General features: G+C 42.5%; 1 protein-coding gene and 1 pseudogene across 11 annotated transcripts in view; one reads left to right on the plus strand and one right to left on the minus strand.

Moving 5' to 3' along the window:
• The window catches only part of EYA4 (EYA transcriptional coactivator and phosphatase 4), a 299,810-nt gene that overhangs the window by 107,038 nt on the left and 166,265 nt on the right, over nt 1-26,507 (minus strand). The gene's annotated exons all lie outside the window — the stretch shown is intronic.
• On the plus strand, nt 9,851-11,283 carry LOC136163338 (endogenous retrovirus group PABLB member 1 Env polyprotein-like; annotated as a pseudogene).

The following is a 26,507-nucleotide window of genomic DNA, read 5'->3' on the forward strand; positions in this document are numbered from 1 at the left end:
AGGTAGGGCAATAGAGGCAGAGTGGGGAATCTACTTAAAAGCTCAGACATGGAAAGAGCATTGAGGCAAGGAAATTACAAGGGGTGAAGAAAGACAGAAAATATTGGAAAGATCAGTAGGCACTAGATCATAAAGAGCCTTCCATGTCTGGCTAAGAAGAGTGAATTAATACATACTGAAGGCACTGGAGAGAATCTATGGTTTAAGAAGAGAAATTAAATACATGCTTTGTATAAATCATTCTGCTTAATGTGTAAAGCAGACTGCAAAGAGTGTAAAGAGAAAACTAGATGCAGGGAAATTATTAGGAGACTGCTATTTAGGTGATGGATTATGGGTATGAACTAAAGCTGTAATAGTAGAGATCAGTCAAAGTAAATAGATTCTAGAAATTCTAAGGAGACAGAATTACTGATCAACTATGGGAGGAGAGCATGAGAAAAGAATCAAGCTAAGGATTTTCAGATGTCTGTGATAGAGAAGGCATGAGTCATTGAGATAGGAAGCAAAGAAACAGGAGAAATTTTGAAGACATTTGAGTTCAATCTTGGACAGTTGAGGTGAAAGTGCCCAAGGGCGGTGCAAGTAGAGACATTCAGCAGTCAACAGGGAACTTGGAGGAGAAATCTGTGCTGGAAACAGATTTGAGATTCATCGGCCTAAATATTCCTCAGCTCGGCATAAGGAGAAAAATGACCCAGTGAAACAGTGGTATATTAGAAGGTAACATTGGTATCCTGGGAAACACCACCGCTTAAGGGATGGGTCACAACAGAAGAACACAAAACAGACATCAGAAAAAAACAAAGAATGAAGAAACGGAAGGAACGTCAGGAGGGAATGGTCTCAGGACAGTTAAAAATATTCATTGGATTAATATCGGAAGTTATTAGTAACCTCTGGAATTATAGGGGACCCAGAACATATATATTGGAGATTTGACCTTTGACAGCGTAAGAGACAGACAAAGGAAGCAAAAGAAATTCCTGGCTTGCAGTTTTTGGTTTATCTGGGAAATAGGAAGCAATACATTCAAACATGGGAATGGGAAGAAAAAACGGAATAAGGCTAAGGAGAGTGGAGAAAGTTTTGAATAAATACTACCATAAATGAGAAAGGGAGTTGATGTGAAACAGAATAACTGTCAGGCAGGACTGAAGTCCCAGTTGGAGAATGAAGGATGAATTGGTAGAGTTTTTTGGCATACTCACAGTTTCTCCTCAATATCTTGTGATTCCTTTCTTTTTTTGTAATAAATATGATTTTAGTTGTGCTCATGTTCACGCAACCAGACTTTTGCATGTCACAACCTCTCTTACATATGGGCTTGCACACTTAGTTACATTCTAACTAATTGGATCAAGTGACATTTCCATTTGAGCTGGTCTTCCCTCTTATTCTTTTCAGCTGCTGTGAAATGGTAATAACTACAACCACCACTTTGGATCCACCAAGGAAATTCTAGTGAAGAGGAAACCAACCTCCAGCTCTTGATCTTCTACCAACCTTTGGAATGTTATGTGAGAAGAAACAGCTATCTTCTTTAATTGTGGGTGCTCCTAGATTTCTCTGTTAGCCTAAATATTATATAAGGTAAGTCTTCAAACACTCAAAAGCCATAAGTATACGAGCAGAGAGGGCAGACAGTTTTGATTTTGCTAAAGGGCATGATAAAAAGAAAAAGGGAGAGAAAACTAAGAGTCCATGCAGATAAGTGGTTGAAAAGGTGAACCACAAGATCTCAGCAGCTGTCTCATTCAGAGGTGACAGACTGGGTCAAGAGACTGGGTGGCTTAATGAGGTCTCACCTATTAGGGTCACATAATAGAAATCAATGAAGACTAAAGCAAATATAGAACCACACACAGCAATATGGATAATTTTTAAAAGTACAAAGTTAAGCAAAGAAGCCAGACACAAGAAAGTGTAAATAGTACATATATCATTCCACTAATACAAAGCAAAAAACAGCATCAAACTATAATGTGAAACGTAAGAAGAGAGGATTATGGCTGAAAAGGGAGATGAAGGAGGATACAGGGAGCTGATCATGCTCCTTGTCTTCTCTGGTGCTGAATAAATACACTGATGTGTCGGTTCTACAAAAATTCACAAAACTGCACATTTAATATATGTGTGCATTTCTGTATGTATATTATACTTCAAAACTACATTTTAAAGCTACCAAACTGAAAAAAATACATGCCTTTTAAATTTATCAAAATAGCGAAAGTTATAGTTAAAAAATACAGTAATTCTCATGGCTGGCAGGCATGAGACCAAAACTCCTAGGCCCTGCTGGTTTGACTTTCAAATGGCACAAACTTGTGGAAAGCTATCTGGCAAAATGTTTCAAGAACTTTAAAATATGCATGGCCCTTGACCTAGAATTCCATTTCTAGGAGTTCATTTTAAGAAAATTAGAAATATGAGGAGACTTACACATAAATATATTCAATGAATTATTTATAAGAGGGGAAACTTTGAAAGGAACACAAATGTCCTCAAATGGGAAAATGATTATATAAACTTTTATATCCTGTGATGTGATAATTATGTAAATAATTTTCAATTACATGGTGAAATAATCATAATGCAGAGTTTAAAAATGCAAGATAGAAAAAAGTGAATATACAATATTACAATTCCAAATACACATAAAAATATATACCAAAGTGCTGTCATGTCTGGGTAGAATGATTTTTATTTTCTTTTTATAATTTTTTATTTCCTAGATATTCTAAGAAGAATTTACAATATTTTGTAGATGACAGGTTTAAAAATAATCATGTTGGTATTGCATTTTTATTTGCTTTTCTCATGGAGTTTCACATTTTTAAAACAACACAAGAAACAAATGGATTCTGTTCCAGAATAACTGTATTATCTATTTGACTCTGAGCTGCCTGAAGCCAGGATGTATTTCATTTATCTTAAGTTTTCTTCAGGAAAGTGAAAGTGAAAGTTGCTCAGTTGTGTCTGACTCTCTGGGACCCCATGGACTATGCAGTCCATGGGATTCTCCAGGCAAGAATAGTGGAGTGGGTAGCCTTTCCCTTCTCCAGGGGATTTTCCCAACCCAGGAACTGAACCCACATCTCCCACATTGCAGGCAGATTCTTTACCAGATAAGCCACAAGGGAAGCTTCCTCCATAGTACTTTGGAAAACATTTTATATGATCAAAAAAAAAACTGACTCAAACATATATTAAGATAGCAGTCTTCTATTTATACAGTTATACTCTACAATTATATAATCATCATACAGCATTAAACCTTTGCTGCCTACATTCAAAGTAAAAATAAAACACTTCCAACTGCCAGATTTATGGTTTAGCCACACGCCCCACTCTGTTTTCTGATTAGGCTCAGGTAGACAGAAAGTCCAGAGGTGGTGTGGGTAAGGTACAGAGGAGCAGAACCCAGGACTGAGCGCTCAACACCACCTCAAATGTGCCCATTAGAGCACCAGGACTTTGATCTTCTAAATCCCCTCCCCTTTCCCCAGGACTCATGGCACGGCAGCAATGCCAAGGGTGAATTAACACCTGGGGGTAATCATTTAACCGGCCCAATGGGGAACCAGAGACTTGTTTGAAGTGGACTGCAGGGATCCTATGGAGCGGAGAAAGTCTGGTCAGCAGGAGAGTAGGGAGCCTTCAAGGAGAAAGGGAAGATTCATGATTGATAGAAGAAATTAAGATCTTTGGTCACTGAGAAAAAAAAAAATAAGGAGAATATTATTCTCAAAGGACCTCCTTCATAGCCAAGTTGTAATCTTTACTTTGGGAAGAAGTTGCTCATTTTTATATTAGATGATAATTTTTGAAAATTTATGTCCTGAATACTAATTGCCCAGTTAATTAAGCTGGATTCACAGCAACTTAATACTTTTTCAAAATGTGTTTTCTCTAAGTTTTCAGACACAGCTGTTCAGTCTTAAAGTGTAGATCAAATTTGGAGGAAAAGCAGCATGTGATTTATATTTAAGAAACACCAATAACACTCCTATTTTTAAAATATATATTCACATGAACATTTTACTCATATCACATTCCATAAGAAGCTTTCTACGAAGCAAAGTTTTCCATTTATTTAGGCAAGTTGGAGTCAATATACACCACTGAACCAACATATCTCATTAAATCAATGAAAAAGATTTAATCAACAGATGTTGTTAGCACATAGGATACCAAGGTCATGACTTGGCTTTGCAAATATTAATAAATTTGAAATGTAAACTTTTAACAGACAGGCTTTGGTTGCAGTTGTAGTTGAATTGTTTCAAAAGCTTAACAGCCCTTTATTTGTTTTAAAGTCCATTCAAACGACTCTGAAAAAAGTGAATATAAATTTTAAAGCTTTAATTTTGGTTGCGAGAGTAGATGCTTCCAAATTATCTTGCCAATCCAGCCTCAAATGTCATCTTTGAGAGTCAGAACCCAAGCCTTTTCCATGTAAAATGGCAACTAAAAACCCAAGACCTTAGAACCACTGACTCACCAACTACATGTTCACTTATAATAAAATCCAGATTGGAACAGGGGTTTTGTAAGATCAAAGTCTAGTTAGTGGAAGGTGAACTCTTTTTTCACTACTTAAAAAAGAACTGAAGTTGCTCTCCATTAAATGTGACCAAACATTGCCATGAGTCCCATCAAAAAAAAAAAGTCTGAAACCACTTCACAGTTAAAGCCAAATTTAATCCTAAATCACATAAAACCAAGAACATGCTCTAGTCTGACGAATACCATAGACAGACCTCAGATCACTACCAATATTCACGGAGTATTCAGAATACATCAGGCACTGTCCTAAAAGCTTTGAGGGGTAATCTGGTTTACCCTTCACAGAAACATCTGAGGTGGGCATTGGTACAATCCCTCATGTTTGGATGGGGAAACTGAGGCAGATAAGGAACTTACCCAAGGCCTAACAGCTAAGAAGTGGTAAATCCAGGTTTCAAATCAAGTCAATCTCCAGAATCTATATTTTCTACCAATTTACTAGATTACTGTAAGAACAATTAAAAAAATTTTTTTCCTGCTGAGATTTATATCATCTCATGTGTAGATTCTAGAAATCAAAGACTGTTTTTTTTTTTTTATAAAACCTCCACACAAATCAATTGGGAGGACAAGACGATGCAGACAGTTCATCTGCAAGGTAACCACATGAAAGATTTCCAAGCAAAGTCGAGCCCATTAACTAAAGTGCATGTCGGGCTCTGCCAAGGAGCCAGATGCTACCCTCGGAAGATGGTTCTCTCTCCAAGATCATCACCCAGAACATTAGCTGGGCAGTCACCATGAAGAGATGAAGGAGGGAGGGATGGTCTTTTCATCATTTGAAGGATCCAAATGTAAAATGAATCATGTCTTTAGTAAGAACCATTGCGTGTGTCTGTGTGTATGCACATGTGCGTGCTCAGTCGTGTCTAACTTTTAGCGACCCCTGGACAGTAGCCCACCAGGTTTCTATGTCCATGGGATTTCTCAGGAAAGGATACTGTAGTGGGTTGCCACTTCCTACTGCAGGGGATCTTCCTGACCTGAAGGAGGAAACAGACAGAACGGGCTCCATCTTGAAAGCAGGACTCCATTGTGGGCCAGACTGTGGACTCTGAGCTATATGCCCAGGGTCTACTGCTGCTGCTGCTACGTCGCTTCAGTCGTGTCCGACTCTGTGCGACCCCATAGACGGCAGCGCACTAGGCTCCTCTGTCCCTGGGACTCTCCAGGCAAGAACACTGGAGTGGGATGCCATTGCCTTCTCCAGCCCAGGATCTAAGGAAATGACATATCAACGGGAAAACCAGATCCCCCGAATGGAAGAGCCCCAGGGCTCGTACCTAGACTCTCCCTCTGGGATCTGGCAGGTAAGGCAGGTAATTTTCACCCCAATTAGGAAGGAGGAAAAATGGCAATTTAAGTGTTTCATTGAGTGGAAATATCAGAACTACATAGGTTACTGAGAACTTCATAGAACGAAAAGGAAAAGTAGAAGAAGGTCCGAGAAGGTAAGCAAGATGGAAGGAAGTGAATTTAAGGCAACTGTATTGGAGTGCATGATTAAAATTTAAAGAAGGGATTTAGAGGAGACTGTGGTATGAGAATGACGCCTAACCGCCTCCACATACTCTGTGAGGTCCAGTGGCCACCTTTGTGAGTAGGATGGCCACCAGAAGACACCACGAACTTAAAAATGGTGGAAGCAGTCAATACAGCGGTCACAGGAGAGCCAGGACACCGGGATCAATATCCATATACTGACTCATGGCTAGGGTTAGTTCAGGACCCTCCTACTTGGACAAGCTTCTGTATCCAGAAGGGAAAGGGAAAAATATTAATGGCACAAAAATTGATGATAAAAAAGGAAATTCTATAGGATTTGGATGACGATGACCTGACCTCTCCCACATAGTGGATAATGATGCACCCGCCTTCCAGTGCTCCACCAGGACCGGAGGCCGCCTTAATGCCCCATCCAGGGCCACGTGAAGTTCCTGCAGCAGGTGAAGTCCCGCTGCTCTTCCGCCAGCTCTCCTGGAGATCGTAGAGCTGCCGTCTCGGCAGGCTCTGATCCCAGCAATGGAGACCTCTGGTCAACACCCCCAGAATTCCACTTCAACGGACCCCCTAAATCGTATCCATCTCTCCCGGTAAGAACAGAAGGGAAGGGGGAAGAAAACACAGGAATTAGAGGCTGCGCTCCACCAAGGAACAGGAGCAAGAACCCCACTCCAGATGCCCCTCAGAGAGCTGCAGCAGCCTCCGGGTCAGGACGCATGTGGGCACCACCATCAGCCCCCCGCGGCTGCTATTCCAGCCATTTTCCTCTGCGGGTGCATTAAACTGGCAGAGACACGCTCCACGGTACTCGGGGAGCCACAGCCATGATCAGGCCAATGGAGACTATTTGTCAAACCCACCCCCTACATGGGGTGACATAATCCAACTACAGTCTCCCTTTTCAGCCCTGAGGAAAGACACAGGATCCTCACTGAGGCCAGAAAATGGTTCACAGAAACAGCACCTGGGGCATGGCAAACCCACAGCAGTGGGAGAACCAGCTGCCCCCGAAGAGAGGCCCGATTGGGACTGTGAGGCAGGGGAAGGGAGGGGCCCCCTGGAGAGATATTAGATGGATATATTAGAAGGTCTCAAGGGGGGCCCAAAAACTTATGAGTATGGCAAAACCCTCAAAAGTGATTCAGAGGGAAAGCGAATCACCCTCTGAGTTCTACGGAAGACTGCACGAGGCCTGTAGACTTTATACGCCAATAGATCCAGAGGCTGCTGGGTCTCAGATGGTGATAAATGCAACCTTTGCATCTCAAGCCTACCCTGAAAATGTCAGATGAGGGGACACCAAGTGACTCATGAATTTTTATACATCCCTGAGTGTGCAGTACATTTGTTGGGAAGAGACTTCCTGTCTAAATTGGGGGCACAAGTGACCTGGCCCCCGACAAAAGAGTCACTCATCAAGTGGGCTCAACCACCTATTTACTCTTCCTTGCTGTAACCCCTCAAGATGAATGGAGGGTGCACAGTCTCCCGGAAGGGAAACCGGATGGGCTAAACAATCCAGAGAGAGAGTTCACTCAACAATTCCCTGAGGTCTGGGTGGAACACAACCGGCCCCCCAGGCTGGCAAAACAAGCCCCAATGGTGATAGAACTCAAACCCAGTACAATTACTTCAGCACCCGCCTTGGGCCTGCCTGACTTTGCTAAGCCATTTACTCTTTACGTGACTGAATAGGGCAAGCTGACTATGGGAGTCTTGTCCCAGACTATGGGGACATGGGACAGACCCGTGGTTTATCTCGCGAAAGCACTGGACAATGTTGCCCCGGGGTGGCTGGGATGCTTACGGGCAGTGGCTGCAGTTGCCTCACTGGTCTGGAAGGCAACCCCTGTCTTTGGGCCAAGATTTGATCGTAGAAGTCCTGCATGAGGTCAACACTCTCCTGCGAGGGGACCCTCACAAATGGCTGTCAACATCCCAGATTACTCAGTACCAGGGACTGTTACGTGAGAACCCACGTGTTACTGTTGAGCCTTGTCAGGCCCTGAATCTGACTACTCTCCTTCCTGTGGGAGAAGGTGGGCCCTCACATGATTGCAAGCAAATGTGCCAGTAGACCCGACTTGAGACCAGCCAGCCCTGGACCCAGATTTGGTCGTGTGCATCAGTGGCACCAGCCTGGTGAAACAGGGCGACTGTCGGGATGTGCAGAGTCACGGAAGAACCCAGCGCTGGGGCTAGCTCTCTGCCATCACACTGCCTGTTCAGCGGGCAGAACTATATGCTCTAATCCGGCCCTCCAGCTGTCAAGAGGTAAGAAGACAAACATTTACACAGACTCCAGGTATGCTTTCGTCACACTACATGTTCACAGGACTCTGTATAGGAGAGAGGGCTTTTGACAGCTAGTGAAAACGATATTAAAAATTAGAAAGAAATTAAGACCCTATTAGATGCTGCCTGGGAACCAGAAAAGGTTGCAGTCATACACTGCTGAGGACATCAAAAAGAGGATAAATCCCGGGCTCAGGGAAACAGACTGGCAGATAAGACCACTAAACAAGCAGCTGAGGGCTTGGGGGGACAAGTGAAGCCCCTATTAAAGCTCTCCTATTGGTGGAGCTGCCTGAGCTAACGCTGGACTCTCCAAAATACACTGAAGCCCAAAACCAACTAGCTAAAGCAGACGGGGCCATCAAGACTGACAAGGGATGGTGGGAATACCAGGTGGCAAATTATTGGTACCGGAGGAGCTGGCACCCACTCTGGTAAGTCAAACACACCAAGCGACCCATCTAGGCCATGATAAACTGGAAGAGCTAATTCAAAAATATTCCTTGGTTCCCCGCATTTCTTCCCTAAGCAGGACAGAATCTCAGAACCACACTGCCTGCTCACAGGTCAGTGCTGCCTCTCGGCACAGACAGAAACCTCCGGGGATTCAGGTAAAAGGCACGCTGCCCTCTGAACACCTGGAAGTGGACCTCACTGAAATGAAACCTCACCGACACTACCGTTACCTGCTGGTCACGGTATGTACATTCTCCGGATGGGGAGAAGCTTTGTCTACCTGGACTGAAAGAGCATCAGAAGTAGCCCGGTGCATGTTTAGGGAGGTAGTTCCCAGATTTGGGTTTCCTACCAGCATTGGATCGGACAATGGCCTGGCTTTCATAGCTGATTTAGTATAACAAGTAAGCAAAACGTTAAACATCAAGTGGAAATTACACATAGCATATAGGCCCCAGAGTTCTGGGATGGTGGAAGGAACCAACCGGACACTTAAAGAGACTCTCCAGGTGGATCACAGAGACTGACTGCTCCTGGATGGATTTGTTCCCGACGGCTCTGCTCAGACTCAGGATGACCCCACGACCCCGAAATTGTGTGTGGGAGGCCCCCTCCCATAATAAAACAGGTGTCAACAATTTGCCTCAGGTAAGGGGAGATGAGAGTTCACAGCAGATGGAACAGCTGGGTCAGGTAATAAATCAGGGAACTAAGTTTGTACAAGAAAGGGTGCCGTTCCCCCTTGGGGAACAGATTCACGAATTTGTGCCCGGGGGTCAGGTGTGGGTCAAGGACTGGAAACACGACTCCTTGGCCCCACAGTGGAAGGGTCCATATACTGTTGTCTAACCACCCCAGAGCAGTTTAAGTTGAAGGTGTCACTCCCTAGATCCGCCACATGAGGATGAAGAGATATACCACGCAGACCCAGAAAACGGTTAGTGGGCTGCGCAGAGGGACCGCACTGGAGAGATGAAGATCATCCTTAAAAAGAAGGAAAAGAAGATCCTGGACAAGCCCCTTCAGGATGAAGCCGCACAATCAACTCCTGCTGCTTGGCCTCATCAACGTGATTTTCAATTTTACTTCCGTTTCAACTCAGAACAATGTTTTCATCTCATGGACACATTCCTATGCGGACTTCCACAACACCTCCAACTGCTGGGCGTGTGGGGCTATGCCACTGTCTGTGATGGGTGGACTTCCCTGGTGGATGTCACCACTCTACCAAGGAGATTTTAAACCACTGTGTTCTTTTCTGGGGTGACAAAAAGAGACTTTCCTTTCTCTTGTCAATCATAATCTCTCCCTGCTCCTTTGGTATAAGCCAGACCTATAGTCAATAGACTCGGGTCATGGGGTTACAGTTGATGTAAACACCAGTTTCACAGGAGTAACAAAAGGCTATACCTCATATTTAAACAACAAAAGGTAAAAAGTTCCCTGACCAGCGAGGGAGAACAGGCCTCTAAGTATGTTGAGCAACTCTACCAAAGTCTGGGATGAATATTTCTCGATGACCCCAGAAAAGGGTCAATTAATTACTCCTGCCTCTATATGCTGGGAACAAAGGATAGGGTTTGGTGACCTCCATTAGACCCCAAAAAACTAAAAAATATGTGGTATCTATCCCCGGAACAATAAATGAACATTTGAGGTCACATACCACCCCAACCAGTCCATCCATTGGCCAGGCTCTGATTGGAAATATAACCCTGGAATCTGCTGGACGGCGCCCAATGGAACCCAATGGCTTTGTGGGCCTAACCTTGGGCCTTGGTTACCAATCGGCTGGGCAGGCCGCTGCACACTCAGATTCACTTTTGCCCATGCCAGCATAAAGCCTAACCTCCAGCAAGCCCTGATAAATCTGCCTTAGTTACATGCTAGGTGGACAAGGTCTGTGTTTAAATGGTATGAGTACACTGCTGTCTTATTCATACCTTCTATAGGGACAACAGATATTACGATTAAAGTAGAGGCCTTGACTAATTTCACAAAACAGGCCCTCCAAGATGGTGCTAAAGCCATGCAAGACTTAAATGAAGAACAAATCCAAATGAGAAAAGTGGTACTTCAAAATAGAATAGCTTTGGATATGCTCACAGCTGCTCAAGGAGGGACCTGTGCTATAATTAAGGTTGAATGTTGTGTATATGTCCCTGATTTATCTGACAATGTATCAGCTGCTTTAGGTGACATGAAAAACCAGGTAAAAGCAATGTCAAATGAAAACATTCCTTTCTGGACTTCGGTCCTATCCTGGGTGAAGGGTGATTGGCGGAAAACTATATTTACCATTGTTACCAGTTGCCTTGATAATTCTCCTATGTGGATCCTGCAATTTTCCAATGTATTATGAACTTTGTAACCCAAAGGTTGGTATCGTTCTCCCAAACTGGTGGTCAGAGAGCCAGGGTGCAATATATCCCTGTGAGTGATGCTCATACTAAGAGTTAAAGCATCAATGGCGGGGGGGGGGCGGATAAAGGAAGAGACAGTCAGAACAGGCTCCATCTTGAAAGCAGGACTCCATCTTGGGCCAGACTGTGGACTTTGAGCTATAAGCCCAGGATTTATGGAAACGACATACCAACTGGAATACCAGACACCACCCCGCCTCCATGGAAGAGCCCCAGGGCTCATATATAGACTCTCCATTGCCTAAAAGAATATCCTAATTGTCTGTGTAGCTGAACATAATCATAAATTGTATTATGCTTATTGGTGATGAACACAGGCCTATTGACAATTGTCCACTGTTAACTACCTAGGCTTAAGGCATACAAATTATGGGTTTAAGGCATACGAATCACGGGTTAACTTTGACTGTATCTTTCTTTTCCTTTGTTCAGACTAGTTTCAGAGAATTTGGGGAGGTGGGTTTGAGCATGTACACTTAGGGTATATAAGTGAAGTGAAGTCATTCAGTCGTGTCCAACTCTTTGCGACCCCATGGACTGTAGCCTACCAGGCTTCTCAGTCCATGGAATTTTCCAGGCAAGAGTACTGGAGAGGGTTGCCATTTCCTTCTCCAATACATAAGCTTTTCACAAAACCTGGTTGGGGGCCTTGGCTTAGAGGAGACTCTGCCTTGAGCCCGCTGGCATAATAAACTGCACTCCACTATCTGCACTGTCCTTCTGAGTGAGTTTGTTTCCTGAACATGTGGCCACAACAGACCGAGGGATCGAAGCCACATCTCCTGCCCTGGCAGGCGGGTGCTTCACCACTGCACCGGTAAGAACCGTTAAATCCTTACCATTACATGCTCTTTCGGGCTTCCCAGGTGGCACAGTGGTAAAACACCCATCTGCCAGTGCAGGAAATGTGTGTTGGATCCCTCAGTTGGGAAGATTCCCCTGGAGTAGGAAATGGCAACCCACTCCCGTATACTTGCCTGGGAGATCCCATGGACAGAGGAGCCTGGCGGGCTACAGTCCTTGGGGTAGCATAAAGTTGGACAAGAAGTTGAATGCTCTTTAGCAAAAACCAAGTGCAGCACCCCCAGTAAAAGGTATGCATTATAATTCTGGGAATGTTTGCACCCCCAGTAAAAGGTATGCACTATAATTCTGGGAATGTTTGCATCATTAAATAAGTTAAAACTCATCCTAAATCCCTTTCCATGTTTAGCTCTTAATATAGGTCAGTTTTTTCTTTTTTTTACCCCTTGCTTTAAATCCTTCAAAGAATGCTAGAGAAAATCAGGCAACCAAACAAACAGCTTTTGATTTTCTACCATTTGGAAAATAGCCTTGAATTGCATGATAGATAGTGGTCTAGGAATTTAAGAACCAGGAATTTAGTTTCAATATGAAATACATTTACAAGGAAGCTGAAAAACAGAAAACAGCAGGCGTGCTTTTTTTCTTTTTTTCCTGAAGAAGAAAATCGGCAGCAAGCATAGGAGCCCTAAGTTGGATCTGAATCTACAGAGAGTTCGATATTTGAACAAATTCCTACATGGCTCAACTTGATCAAATTGAGGCGACTAAAATCACTGGAGCTGACAAGACTTATTACTGTATTTACCTGTGGGACACGGGGTTTTGGATTATTCAAGAGTCAGGGGGAACTAGCACTCTATGAACTGCCTCTGTTAAGTTGGCTTTAATGTGACAGCGCTGGGGGTACAGTGGGGGAGAAAGCAATCTTCTAGAGCAAAGAAAGGAGTTAGCAAGAACAAAAGTTCTGGTGATCTGGGAGAATTTGGTACTGTGGGTCTGTCTCCTTTTATCCTCATCACTCTTCTTTAACTGCTGTACAATCGTCTTCCAACTTAAGAAATACTAACAAATTCCCAACAAGATGAAATGGAATGATCTAAATAAACCTCTTATGATGAATACCTTTCAATTAAAAAAATGCCTGAACTAGGTCATATAATGATGTAACTTGATAAAACCACAAGATATAATGATTGATAAAACTGAACAAGCAATTAAACAACTTAAAGAGTTCAATTACAAAGTTTTAATTAATCCTTTCCCTAATAAAAAAGTGATAAAGTTTTTTATTTCTTTCTAAATTCAAAGACATAGTGTATCATGTATTGTTTTGAGATTTTACACCGTCTTACATGTAAAATCTACCAAAGAGAACACAGACAATACATACAAAAATTAAAAGTCTGATAAGTGAAGATAAATAAGTGATTTTGTTACCTTTATGTTCCAACTTCTAGAAAAACCAGTGTTCTAGATATGATGTTTCTCTTGTGGGCTTTACTCTATAAGTAAGTTTAATTTAAGTTTTTCTGTATTTCTTCCTAATTTACTCAGAAAATTTTAAGAGAAGTGAAATAATAAATAAGTTTCATATATTTCCTGGGGTAACAAAGAGTTGTACTCTACTGAGCAACTAATACTATTCATAGATTTATCTTGGCTGATAATAAAATACATAGAAAATTATTAGTCTCAGGTATTTTATATTAGGAAAAAACCATTAATAGTCAAATCAATGAGTGGAGCTTTTCTTATCACTGGAAGACTGTGAGAGCTAGAAATATAGATGATTTTCATTTTCACTTAAATATGACTGAATGCATTTCCTATCTAAAGGAACTATAATCTATTAATATTTATAGTATAAAAAAATCAGCTCTGAGTGTTTTAGGAAAAATATTGAGCTAGGAACCACTACTTATCTAATCTATTAAGAGTCTATACTGTCTTTTCAGAAAGAGCACAGTGACTGGGATGAACATAAGTGAAAGTTGCTCAGTCATGTCCGACTCCTTATGACTTCATGGACTCTAGCCCACCAAATTCCTCTGTCCATGGAATTCTCCAGGCCAGAATACTGGAGTGGGTCACCATTCCCTTCTCCAGGGGATTTTCCCAACCCAGGGATCAAACCCAGGTCTCCCACACTGAAGGCAGATTCCTTACTGTCTGAACCACCAAGAATACTGGAGTGGGTAGCTTATTCCTTCTCCAGGGGACCTTCCCAACCCAGGAATCAAACTAGGGTCTCCTGCATTGCAGGCAGGTTCTTTACCAGCTGAGCTACTACGGGAAACCCAGGGATGAACATAGGTCCTCAATAAATAATGGTTAAATGGATATGAATAAGTTAATGAAATAGTTATTCACTGCTTCAGTAACTAGGAATCTTATCTGCTCTGCCCTCATTATTAAATAACAACAAAATTAGAAAATAGGCCATGTGCTTTATTATTTTTTTAAATCTAATCTATCTCTTTTTGGCAACATTTGGGATTTTAAAAAGCAAACAAAGGAAGCAGCCCAAAGAAATCAAGCTTTTAAATTCCCAAGATATTTTTATTATTAATATATGAAGGGGAAAGATATCTCCCGGTTCTGAAATACTGGTTGTAGAACAGCTTCTTTTCTAAGACAGAATAAATAATGAACACGCAAATACAAGGTTATTATCACTCAGATTTGAACAGACTGGTTTAAGGAGATGAGCTCAATTACAAAAAATAAATAGTTCTTGATATAAAGGAAAATCATTGAAGCTAAATATAATCTTAATAAATACCTTCATCAAACTGTCATTTTAATATGGAACTAACATTATACACTATACTACTTTTGACAAACATACCAGAACAAAGTAGTATTTATTTTTTCACTTCAGCTAAAAAAGGCATTTTGGGGGAAATCAAAAAAGATTATTTGTTTTATATGACTATGTGCTCTATGAAACACTATTCATTTAGGCTAGGTCTTTAGGACTTACAGGCTATGAAAATGTCAATTAGCAAGGCAGTTAGCTGTTTCCTAGTTTTCATTCTCTATCATACCAATTTCTGTTTTTCTGTATAAACAAATTAAGATGGTCTGAAAGGACTTTTTTTTTTTTTTTTTTTTTAACTTTTCTGCTTTTAGAATCCCAGAATCTCACCTACCTCCAAGTATACTAAAACCACATGAATTCTAACTTGGCAAAACACTTCTGGCCTCTGCCCACCCTCTCTTTGGCCTGCACAATGCTAATGCTTCCTTTCACATAGACATGTGCACACAATGGTTGTAACAGAAATAATAAAATAAAAAAAAAGCCACCGTTCTAAGTGCTAAATTCATTACCTAACTTCATCCTCACAGGACCTCAGGAAGGAAGACGTTGTTCTTATTCCCATGATAAAAGTGATGACTAAAAGGGGCACAGAGGTTAGGAGAAGGGCTCCCCAGGTGGGCTTGCAAATGCCAAGGTGCTGGGCTCTACCTAGACCGTCTCCAGGGCCTATGCCCTTCACTGCTACACAACACAATTTCTCAAATACTCCATAAAAGCTGTTTATTAGTATGACTGTCTTCACAATTAAAGGAAGCATTAAAGCTTCCCCCTCATTCTTACTGATCCTTGTTCCTTATTACCCTCTCTCTTATTTCTCTACAAACATGAGATTTTATTATGTTTTCAAATGGATTCACTCTTATTATTCTTTGGGGTTTAAAGTCTAATCTTTCTGGCTTAATGTGTACCTAACATAATCCTAATTATTACTGATTGGGCTAATACATAAGAGCCATACTTAGTGACGGCTCAGGATTTTTACACAGGGGCTTAATAGGGAGCAACAGTGACTACAAGCAAAGCCTCAACAGCATCTTCTTACTGCAGTGCTCTTTGAATCACCAGGCTAAACAAAGAGGCCAGCGTACCGTTCTCAACTACAGTCTTAGATTCTCGCAGTGCTTCATCAAAATTAATTTGCTCAGGGAAAATCTGACCAAACTGTTCTAGTTCACATTTCAACATCCGTGTTACTAACTAAATAGTCTGAATTTAAGCTTCCAGACACTTAACTAGATTCTCACTTTGGAATGCTTTTTCATATTATGTTTTATCCTATGAATGTGATTTTTTCAGAAATATGACAGGGGATTAAAAATGATGGGTGTTGTTAGCTGTTTACTAAATAATGAGCAACTAATTAAACTATTGTTTCCCTGATAGCTCAGTAGTAAAGAATCCACCTGCAATGCAGGAGACCTGGGTTCGACCCCTGGGTCAGGAAGATCCCCTGAAGAAGGGAATGGCAACCCACTCCAGTATTCTTGCCTGGGGAATCTCAAGGCCAGAAGGGCCTGGCAGGCTACAGTCCACGGTGTTGCAAAAGAGTTGGAGATGACTGAGCGACCAAACAACAATATACAATTAACTATAAAGATAACCTAAGAGCCTGTCACTCTACAACCGAACAGATGCACCAAGGTACTTCGCCCTAATAAGAAGTTTTAAGAGTTATCACTAGACATACTTCTGTGTCATTATACCATCTGTGGTAGGTGTGCCTTCTGGGTTCACAAAACTACAATTACATAAACAAGATATATCTGTCTGTGTTTCCATATACATATGTAAATCCCTCCTCCCAAGAATCATATAAATACATTTGGGAGAAAAAGTATGCCTTACTTGAAATTATCTAGACAATCCTTGAGCAGAAAGATCAAGGAAAGTCCTCCCAGAGGCAGTGAAGATAGCTGATCACAATAAGGTGGTGGGCAACTCCCCCGCTCTCTGTCCTTTTCCCCCTTAGCTCACTGCGGTCACTATTCAAAGGACAGAAAAAGCGTATAATCTCCTGTGACACTGCTACTGTTGGTCATCTATTCGCTGGGTCTGCTAAAATACTGTGATTCTGGTATTAGAGAAAACTATGTAGAAAAAGACCCTCAATCCAAGGCTCCTTATTTCCAGGAAAGCTGAGCCCTGGATTCCGCCACATTTGAAACAGGTCGAGTGGTAAGTCCCAGGCTCAGCTGCGTACCCTCGGGAAGATAACAACTACCTTTCATTGTTTACTACGCGTCAAACATTAAACATAACATCATCTAATTTAGCCTTCATGAAAACAAGAGGAAGGTACCAGATTTCTAGGGTAAAAGAGGAAAGGAAATGTCAACGTTAGTAAGTAGAACAATTATATTTGAACTCATGTATTTTTGTCTTAAGTCTATGCTTATTTGATATTATTTTTTAATTGAAGTATAACTGCTTTACAAGGTTAAGCTTCTGCTGTATAATGAAGTGAATCAGTTACATGTATACATGTAGCCCCTCCCTCGGAGATCCCCCTCTCACCGCCCCCGCCCCGTCCCACCCACCGCGTCATCATAGAGCCCCGAGCTGAGCTTGCTGCGTTATACTGCAGGTTCCCACGGGCTATCTGTTTTACACATGGGGATGTATTTATGTCAAACCCAATCTCCCAATTCATACCACCCTCCCCTCCCCCCACCCCCTGGGTCCACACATCTGTTCTCTACATCTGCATCACTACTGCTGCCCTGGAGCTGGGTTCATCTGTACCACTTTTCTAGATTCCACATGCATGCATGGATATATGGTTATTTGTTTTTCTCTTTCTGACTCACTTCACTATGCATGACAGACTCTGGGTCCATCCACATCTCTACAAATGACCCAATTTTGTTCCCTTTTGAGGCTGAGTAATATTTGATATTTTTTAAGAAGAGAATGATAGAACAAAGTAAAAAAAAAAAAAAAAAAAAAAAACTTGAGCTGTTTTTAATTCCAAAAGCAAAACTGACCATAAGAGTCACTTCAAACTCTTTTTCGCCATTCTTACAGAGAGGTTAGAATTGATTAGAATGCATGCCAAGTGAGTAAGAAAAAGTGTACAATTTAACATAAAAGGAGCAGATGCTAACTAACTGAAGTTGGTTGGAAATCAGATCACAATTTAGAACACCTCAAAGGTATTTTGAAAAATAACACTGTTAAAAGAGAATGTAACCAATAATACTTTGTATACTATATTACTATCCTTGACTTAAGTGTGGAAGCTTTGAACATGATGTCCAAGGGCACAAATTCAAAGTCAATTTTCATAAATTTTGCTAAATAAAGTCCTTATATTGGTGCAGACTGTTTATACAAGGGGGCTTGCATGTAATTTTCTCACTTTTATCTGGATCAATTTTGGTAATGATGTTGTTTTGCACATATGTTTCATTTTTATATGAAACTTTTAACTAGAGAATAAATAAATGCAAATAACCTAGAGATAAGTAGATAAACACACTGCTATTCTTATGTGTAAATCCAGAAACATAAAAGATCAAGTAATGTCAGAGAAAGCATGAAATCTTTATGGATATTATGAAATTTGGAAACCTGAGTTGCCATTTTTTTAGATCTAACTGTTTAACTGGTCCTTCCATCTATGTTTTTACAGTAATTATACAAAACTCTCTTTGTATTTTCTTTTATCCAATTTTGTTTTTACTATGACAAAATTTTATACACTGTCATTAAACAATTATCTTCCCAGAGTAGAATTTAAGAAATCTACTCTGGAATAAAATGGGCTTGTTGTCAATTTATCCATCTAATGTGGAGGAACAAAAAAGGCTGTGAACATTTTCAAAAGTCAGGAGACTACTTTTAAGGTCAGAAAAATAAAAAATATTGTCATTTAATGAGAATTTTGTTTCATGTCACAGTATAAATTCCTGCTAGAATCCTGTGCTATATAACTAGCTATATTTTGATTTTCAGCAGATGTTGTCAAAGTTGACAACATTGTTCTGTGAATTATTAGAAAATATTTTCACTGAAAACATAGTCTTGATTTAAAACACAAGTACTCTCATTTGATTTTTGTCCTCAACAGCCTATATTAACCTGTTTTTAACTCCTTAATTTTTCCCACTTTTCTATACCACACACGGGAATCTTGATCTAGTGAACTAGCCAGATAATGAGTAATACTGAATACCAGTTTCACATAGAAATCCTCGAGTTGAAAGAGGGAGAAAATATACTAAAGTACTTGTTTAACAAAAGTAATTTCCTTTTGTCCTTAATGCTTCATTAGCAATAATTTTATATTTGCTCCAGATTAAGTGGTTTACAATCATAAAAAATAAACTATGACATAAATACTCTTGGTCTGACACTAAAAAACAAAACAAAACAAAACAAAAAAAAAAACAATGAGCATGTATAAATTATGCCCAGAAAATCCACGAGCAAAGCAAGCTGATTCCCTTCAGATACTGACCTGGATTTGGCATGACCTGAGCTGGCACTGCTCTAAACAGCAGAGTGAAAGACTGCAGACCTTGGAAGGCACTCACTAGCCAGAAGATGAATAACCATGTAGTGATGCTGTACCTTATACTTATTTAATTAACTTTCACCCACGTGCTTTATGATTAATCTTTAAACAATTCCAACCCTTCCGCATCATGGAGCAGAGATTGCATCAACTCTAGCAACCCTGTGCAGGTCTCTTGTTTATGTACACATTTCACTAGTTAACAGTTAGGGGCAGGATTTTACTAAATACAATTTTAATTTGCAAATTGGCCTCTATTTAAAGAAGTCATTCAAGGACTTTCTTTAGGAAACTGCTTATCCCCCATCTACAGTATGGACAATTTGCCAAAAAAAAAAAAAAAAAAAAAGTCCACAGTTTCATCGAAATTTTGGACTCTGCTATCTTAAACCAAAGTTTTCAAACAAATCTATAACATGCATGCAAGAGGAGCAATTTTAGGAGAGAACTTTGAAATAAGAAACACATGTCAGACTTAAGACATTTAACTCTTACTACTGACAATATCGATAGAAAAGCCCACTGGATAAAAGTAACATGAAAAATATGATTAAAAAAAAATAGCAGCTGGATGAATCTGACTCCCTAAATAAGAAGAAATGGAAACCTGTCCTGACAGTCGTTCAGTTAGTGAGAGTTCAACCAACTGATGCAACTTCGCTTCAGAGGTAAAAATTCAACTTAATGAAAGTCTATTGCATAAAATTTTTTCTTGTGAGAAAAAGAGAGATTATTTAAAAAGTTAAAAAAAAAAAACACAAAAACACAAAAAACTCTAAGTCTTTCAGATAAACTAGTTTAAACAACCTCTCACCCTTCCCAAGACACACAGAATCAATTCATATGGTTTGTAAAACCAGTTTGGTTACTCTCTGGAGTCCCATGGTAGAAAACAAGCAAGCATTCCTTTGCTAATCATCTGATTCTTGACTTGAACACAAACCTACATTTTGCATGTCTTATCTTCTTCCAATTGGATTTAGCAGCCCCTCCACTTTAATTAAAAGGACCCTCAATGCATGACCATGGGAGAAAGGATGCACAAAATGATGTAATGTAAGGAATTTAGGAGTATATCATACATGCAAGTAAAATAAATCAATTCCAAAACTTTTCAGCCCTTGTTTACAGCACTCCTAAATGAGAAATCAAAGAGAGATTTGACCAAAGCCAACTATTCCTAATATTCCTCAAAGATCACTACTTCCCCCTACATGAAGAAAAAAATTTCCACAAAGTAAAATTCAATTAGTATCAAGAATCTGTTAGATGAAACTGAATAGACTGGAAATGGAATGGAAAGAGTAAAAGAAGCATTGGCCACATAGAAACTTTGAAAATAACTGTGAAACCTTACATTTTTCTTTCCCATTGTCAGGAAGAGGCCTTGAGTTCTGATTTTGAAGCTTATTGACTGTCTAAGTAGCACCTACAGTCAAATGATGTTATTGGGATACCAATCTTGCTTTGTTTCGCTAAGTTATTGAGAGTTTGAGCTTTGCTGTCTATACTCTCACATGAATGCCCTTGTTCCAATATCAAGTGTCCCTGAGAGTCCCGGCTGAGGTTAACTATCAGAGGCTATAGAAGAGAGCGCATTTCCCCAGCAAAGCTGAGTGACTCCTTCTGGGATTCTGGAAGGCTGGCTTCATTAGCATCATTTTCTAAGCTTTGTATTTCTCATGTTCTTAAAAACATACATGAGACACATATGCATTCTTTAAGATACACAGTAACCGCCTCTGATTACAAGTCATTGGGTACCCAAGGAGGCACCTATTGGGAAAACACACGAGGGAATTTGGGGTTCTTCTCATAGTGACAGGGTCACTACTGAGACCTGGAAGAAGGCAGTCCTGACAGTCCAGCAATATTCTGGGCAGTCTTGCTAACAAAGAGTTGCCTCTTAAAGTCTCCCCTTGGAGAAACACTGGTGGGTCATCCACACAATGGGTCTAGTCATGTACACACACCTCATTTTCCCTCTACATTGCTGTAACCAGCGTTGCTTTTCTTTTTTTAGTAAAGAATACATAATGAGAAACAGAGAATAATAACCACACCAAGAGCACCTTTGTGACATTATGATTAAGAGAGCAAAAGTCAGCGTCTGAGCTACAGCAGCTGGTTCTGTCTCCCACTGGATGCCAGGCTTGATGCTCCCGCAGCAGCTGCTGTGTGGAGGCTTGGCTGCTCCCAGGGCCCTCTGCCAAACCACATTAATCATCTTTTTCCCAAGCTTGATAGCTAACATCCCCATTAGTTGGGACTCTGGATCTTCCATCAGAAGAATACTAGAAAATGAAAAAATGGGTAACCTGTAGGAGATAAATAATACAGGATTATATTGAAAGAGGTAACAGAACAGGCTTCATCTTGAAAGCAGGACTCCATCGTAGGCTGGACTGTGGATGTTGAGCTATAAGCCCAGGTGGAAACGACATAGCAACTGGAAAACTAGAACCCCGCCCCCCTCGCCAAGGAACAGCCCCAGGGCTCATACCTAGACTCTCAGTCGCCTAAAAGAATACCCTAATTATCTGTGTAACCAAATAAAATCATAAATTCTATTATGCTTATTGGGGTCTGACCAAAGGCCTATTGGTAACTGTCCACTGTTAACCACCTAGGCTTAAGGCATACAAATCATGGGTTTAAGGCATATGAATCACGGGTTAACTTTGATTGTATCTTTCTTTTCCTTTGTTCAGACTAGTTTCAGAGAATTTGGGAGCTGGGTTTAAGCACGTACACTTAGGGTATATAAGTTAGTCACTCAGTCGTGCCCAACTCTTTGCAACCCCATGGACTGCAGCCCACCAGGATCCTCTGTCCATGAGATTTTCCAGGCAAGGACACTGGAGTATATAACGTTATTAAAAAAATTGCTTGGGGGCCTTGGCTAAGAGGGGACTCTGCCTTGGGCCCGCCGGTGTAATGAACTGCACTCCATTATCTGCACTGTCCTTCTGAGTGAGTTTGTTTCCCAGAATGCGTGGCTACAACTTTGGTGCATAGGACGGGAAAACCCTTACTATGAGGAGACAACTCCCATTTGGGAATACTCTGAGGCCTTGCGGCTCGTTGCAGCTCGTATCTTCTAGAGGGGGGAAGTCACCTCGCCCTTCTGGAAGGATTCTGCTTCTCAATGCCCGGACCTTTCACGTTAGCAGGTAATGACGGCAGCAGGGGAACTGAGCGCTCAGGTGAGGAGGAACCCACCCAGCAGGGTGGAAGAGTGGGCCTGATCACCCCCCTGGGCGGGACTAGAAGGGGCACGAACCCACAGGAGCATGGAACAGGCAGGTGGCGGCGATTGCCTGGTACACAGGTGGATGAGCGTGTTAGGACCTAGGCAGGAAATTTGTGAAGGTCATTTAGGAGGTGGTGTCCATGCCGTCTTGGGGAAAATTATTACCAAGCGATCGCCAGAAGATTGTCAGGAGAAGAAAGTTGGTCTTTGAGTGCTTGTATTCCACCCTCCCCAAGGAGGTGTCCCATCTGCTGCGAAATTATTGACCCCCTCGGAATTGTCAGGCTACAAGGAGGGAGATACATGAGTAAGATTGGCTTTTCCAGAGAAAGCCTGGGATGTGCTATATTTAACCCATCTGTGTTTTCATCCACATCTGATCAAGCCCATCAAGGCAGAACGGGCTTTAAAACTTAAGGGAGAAACATTCTTGGACCACGTGGTGTTCTGGTTCGGCTGTGCTGACTGGCAGGTGAAGACACGCTGATCCCCCTTCTCCCTCTGGGATCTGGCAGGTAAGGCTCTTCTCACCCCAGCTAGGAAGGATTCGGAATGACAATTTAAGTGTTTCATTGAGTGGAAATATCAGAAGTACATAGGGTACCAAGAACTTTGTAGACAGAATGAAAAGGAAAAGTAGAAGAAGGTCAGAGAAGGTAAGCAAGATGGAAGGAAGTGAATCTAAGGCAACTTTATTGGAGTCCATGATTAAAAATTTAAAGAAGGGATTTGGAGGAGACTATGGGGTTCGGATGACACCTAACCGCCTCCACATACTCTGTGAGGTCCAATGGCCCCCTGTGCAAGTAGGATGGCCACCAGAGGACACCATAAACTTAAAAATAGTGGAAGCAGTCTATACAGTGGTCATATCCATATGACCGGGACACCAGGATCAATATCCATATACTGACTCATGGCTAGGGTCAGCTCAAGACCCTCCTACTTGGACAAGGTTCTGTATCCAGAAGGGAAAGGGAAAAATATTAATGGCACAAAACTTGACTGATGATAAAAAAGGAAATTCTACAGGATTTGGACGACGATGACCTGACCCCTCCCCTATACTGGATAATGACGCGCTCGCCTCCCACTGCTCCACCAGGACCGGAGACCGCCTTAATGCCCCATCCAGGGCCAGGTGAAGTTCCTGCAGCAGGTGAAGTCCCGCTGCTCTTCCGCCAGCTCTCCTGGAGATCGTAGAGCTGCCGTCTCGGCAGGCTCTGATCCCAGCAATGGAGACCTCTGATCAACACCCCCAGAATTCCACCTCACCGAACCTCCTAGATTGTATCCACCTCTCCCAGTGAGTACGGAAGGGAAGGGGAAAGAAAACAGGAATTAGAGGCTGCACTCCACCAAGGAACAGGGGCAAGAACCCCACTCCTGATGCCCCTCAGAGAGCTGCAGCAGCCTCCGGGTCAGGACGCATGTGGGCACCACCATCATCCCCCCGCGGCTGCTATTCCAGCCGTTTTCCTTTGCGGGTGCATTAAACTGGCAGAGACACGCTCCACGGTACTCGGGGAGCCACGAGCCATGACTAGGCCAGTGGAGACCATTTGTCAAACCTGCTGCCTACATGGGGTGACATAATCCAACTACAGTCTCCCTTTTCAGCCCTGAGGAGACACAGGATCCTCACTGAGGCCAGAAAATGGTTCAGAGAAACGGCACCTGGGGCACTGCAAACCCACAGCGGTGGGAGACCAGCCGCCCCCGACGAGAGGCCCGATTGGGACTGTGACCCAGGGGAAGGGAGGGGCCCCCTGGAGAGACATCGGGTGGCTATTTTACAAGGTCTCAAGGGGGGACCCCGAGAAGCTATGAGTGTGGCAAAACCCTCCGAAGTGATTCAGAGGGAAAGCGAATCACCCTCTGAGTTCTACGGAAGACTGCACGAGGCCTGTAGACTTTATACGCCAATAGATCCAGAGGCTGCTGGGTCTCAGATGGTGATAAAGGCAGCCTTTGTGTCTCAAGCCTACCCTGAAAATGTCAGATGGGGGGACACCAAGTGACTCAGGAATTTTTACACATCCCTGAATGCCCAGCACCTTGGTTGGGAAGAGAGTTGCTGTCTAAATTGGGGGCACAAGTTACCTTTCCCACCCATGAAAAACCCACTCTTCGAGTGGGCTCAACCACCTATTTACTCTTCCTCTCGGTAACCCTTCAAGATGAATGGAGGTTGCACAATCTCCCGGAAGGGAAACTGGATGGGCTAAACAATCCAGAGAGAGACTTCACTCAACAATTCCCTGAGGTCTGGGTGGAACACAACCGGCCCCCCAGGCTGGCAAAACAAGCTCCACTGGTGATAGAACTCAAACCCAGTACAATTACGTCAGGCCTTAGGCCTGCCTGACTTTGCTAAGCCATTTACTCTTTACGTGACTGAATAGGACAAGCTGGCTATGGGAGTCTTGTCCCAGACTATGGGGACATGGGACAGACCCGTGGTTTATCTCGCGAAAGCTCTGGGCAATGTTGCCCCTGGGTGGCTGGGATGCTTATGGGCAGTGGCTGCAGTTGCCTTGCTGGTCCAGGAGGCAACCAAGCTGACTTTGGGCCAAGATTTGATTGTAAAAGTCCCACATGAGGACAACACTCTCCTGTGAGGGGACCCCCATAAATGGCTGTCAACATCCCAGATTACTCAGTAGCAGTGACTGTTTTGTGAGAACCCATGTGTTACTACTGAGCCTTGTCAGGCCCTGAATCCGGCCACTCTCCTTCCTGTGGGAGAAGGTGGGCCCTCACATGATTGCAAGGAAATGTGCCAGCAGACCTGACTTGAGACCAGCCAGCCCCGGACCCAGATTTGGTTGTGTGCATCAGTGGCACCAACCTGGTGAAACAGGGCGACTGTCGGGACGTGCAGTCATGGAAGAAACCAGCGCTGGGGCTAGCTCTCTGCCTGACGTCACACTGTCCGCTCAGTGGGCAGAACTATAAGCTCTAATCTGGGCCCTCCAGCTGTCAAGAGGTAAGAAGACAAACATTTACACAGACTCCAGGTATGCTTTCGCCACAGTACATGGTCACAGGACTCTGTATAGGAGAGAGGACTTTGACAGCTAGTGAGAAAGATAATAAAAATAAGGAAGAAATTAAGACCCTATTAGAGGCTGCTGGGAACCAGAAAGAATTGCAGTCATACACTGCTGTGTATGACATCAAAAAGAGGATACCCTCTGGGTTCAGGGAACAGACTGGCAGATAAGACCACTAAACAAGCAGCTGAGGGCTTGGGGGGACAAGTGAAGCCCCTATTAAAGCTCTCGTATTGGCAGAGCTGCCTGAGCTAATGCTGGATTCTCCAAAATACACTGAAGCCCAAAATCAACTAACCAAAGCAGACGGGGCCATCAAGACTGACAAGGGATGGTGGGAATACCAGGTGGCAAATTATCAGTACCGGAGGAGCTGGCACCCACTCTGGTAAGTCAAACACACTAAGCGGCCCACCTAGGCCATGATAAACTGGAAGAGCTAATTCAAAAATATTTCTTGGTTCCCCGCCTCTCTTCCCTGTGCAGGACAGAATCTCAGAACAACACTGCCTGCTCACAGGTCAGTGCTGCCTCTTGGCACAGACAGAAACCTCCGGGAATCGGTAAAAGTCACGCTGCCCTCTGAACACCTGGAAGTGGACCTCACTGAAATGAAACCTCACCGACACTACCATTACCTGCTGGTCATGGTATGTATGTTCTCCAGATGGGTAGAAGCTTTTTCTATCTGGACTGAAAGTGTGAGGCGAGCAGAAGTAAAGCCATGGCAGGCAGCTTAGATTAGGAGTAGGCCTTCCTACTTCTGGGTCGTAAGATTATCAGGCCACCTGATACAACCAATCAG

This window comes from Muntiacus reevesi, chromosome 3, assembly GCF_963930625.1.
Source record: "Muntiacus reevesi chromosome 3, mMunRee1.1, whole genome shotgun sequence".
NCBI classification, from domain to species: Eukaryota; Metazoa; Chordata; class Mammalia; order Artiodactyla; family Cervidae; genus Muntiacus; species Muntiacus reevesi.